The sequence below is a fragment of the Jaculus jaculus genome, chromosome 3 (assembly GCF_020740685.1).
Source record: "Jaculus jaculus isolate mJacJac1 chromosome 3, mJacJac1.mat.Y.cur, whole genome shotgun sequence".
Taxonomy (NCBI): Eukaryota; Metazoa; Chordata; class Mammalia; order Rodentia; family Dipodidae; genus Jaculus; species Jaculus jaculus.
Genome location: NC_059104.1, coordinates 126,568,142 through 126,569,809, shown reverse-complemented (window position 1 = coordinate 126,569,809; position 1,668 = coordinate 126,568,142). Strand labels below are relative to the sequence as shown.

The 1,668-nt window shown below is 41.1% G+C and overlaps 1 non-coding gene across 1 annotated transcript; it reads left to right on the top strand.

Moving 5' to 3' along the window:
* Window positions 1-1,143: 1,143 nt before the first annotated feature.
* Window positions 1,144-1,251, top strand: LOC123459667. The gene has a single exon (XR_006636425.1). It is a non-coding gene; the product is annotated as a U6 spliceosomal RNA (small nuclear RNA).
* Window positions 1,252-1,668: the final 417 nt, after the last annotated feature.

Below are 1,668 nucleotides of genomic sequence, written 5' to 3'. Positions count from 1 at the left end.
TGAAGACCTCCTCCTCAACCCCCACACCCCACTACAGGAGGCCACTCCTTCTCCAAACCAGGCACACCTGAACTTAGGCTTTGCCTGTGACCTTTGGCCAGTTGCCTAGGAAACTCCTTATATGGTATCAGCCAGCAACCTTTGCACAGCTCATTCCCCTGTACCCCATACCTTCTCCCTGCCATTGTTTTCATGCTGGAATGTATGTCCCATATACTAATTAGGCATCAGTAAGCAATCTTGTACATCCAATCCCCATAGGACCCTCAACTGCTTATAAGCCCATTTCCCTATTAATTAAACCAAGCTGTTCACAGAGACTATCTCCCCAAAAGTGAAATCTTTTGCTATCATGCTCACCATGGTTGCCTGAATGCCTTTGGGGAACCATGGCTGGCCCCGAGGATCCAGGGACCCAAAAACGAGTAGAATAGTGGAATAGAAGCAGGGTATGAAGTCCTGTTGCCTGAGAATCAGAATCCCTGACTCAGGAGAATAAAGATCTCTTATCAAACAATTAGAGGATAAAAGAACTTTGTGTCTCAGAAGTAGTTTCCTCTATTTGGAAGAGGTCTCAGGTACAAGTGAAGTGGACCTGAGATTGTGAATGCTTATTTCTTGAAAACCTGACCACCCTGCAAGGAGAAGACCTCCTGTGCCTTAGGAGAAGGTACCCATACCTGAGGTTTATGGACCAGAAAAAGGAAAAGCCAAAAGCAGCAAGTTCCAAAGAGAAGTGATCTTGGTGGCCTAAGCTTATGTGTTCATCCTTGGAACATATATGTCTGGAATCCAGGGGAAAATGAAGTGTTGGCACCCTGACTGTAATGGCCTATACTCAGAATAGAACCCAGACTAGATCAGGTAAGCAAGTCTGCTCTGGCTGCTATAACAACATGCTACAGCCTGGGAGAGTAAAACTTAGTCATCTCTTATTGGAATAACACAGTACCATAGTTATGTGAATTGTTTACAACAAAAAATTATTTCTCACAATTTTGGAAGCTGAAATTCCAAAATCAAAGTGCCCACAAGATTGGTTTCATCTGAGGCCTCTCAGGTTTCAGATGTTCACTTTATTTTAAAAAAAATGTTTTTTATAATCATGGAAAATGCTAATAAAAATTTTAAAAAATAATGTGTGTGGTCTCACTTCAGTAGCACATATAATAAATTGGAACAATACAGAGAAGATTAGCATGGCCCCTGAACAAGGATGACATGCAAACTCATGAAGCGTTCCATCTTTAAAAAAAAAAAAAAGTGTATGTGTCTGTGTATGTGTATGTGTGTATGGGTGTGCCAAGGCCTCTTGCCACAGAAAATGAGACACCAAGTGCTTCTACCACCTTTTGGGTCCAGTTTTACCTAGGTAGTTGAGAAATTGAACCCAGTTGGAAGGCTTTGTAAGCAAGTACCTTTAGCCACTGAGCAATCAGATGGCCACTTTCTTGTTACTGACCTTACATGGTCTTATCTCTGTCCTTGAACACTATTCTTTTATCTTCTTGTTGTAAGGATGTCAATCATATTACCTCATTTAATTATTTTTTTTAAAGTCCTATCTCCAGGACAATACTTAGTAGCAGAGGCCAGTAAGTTAAAAAGGAGATATAAAGGGAAGAGAAATGAAAGGAGGGGGGTACTTAATAGGTTGGTATTGTATAT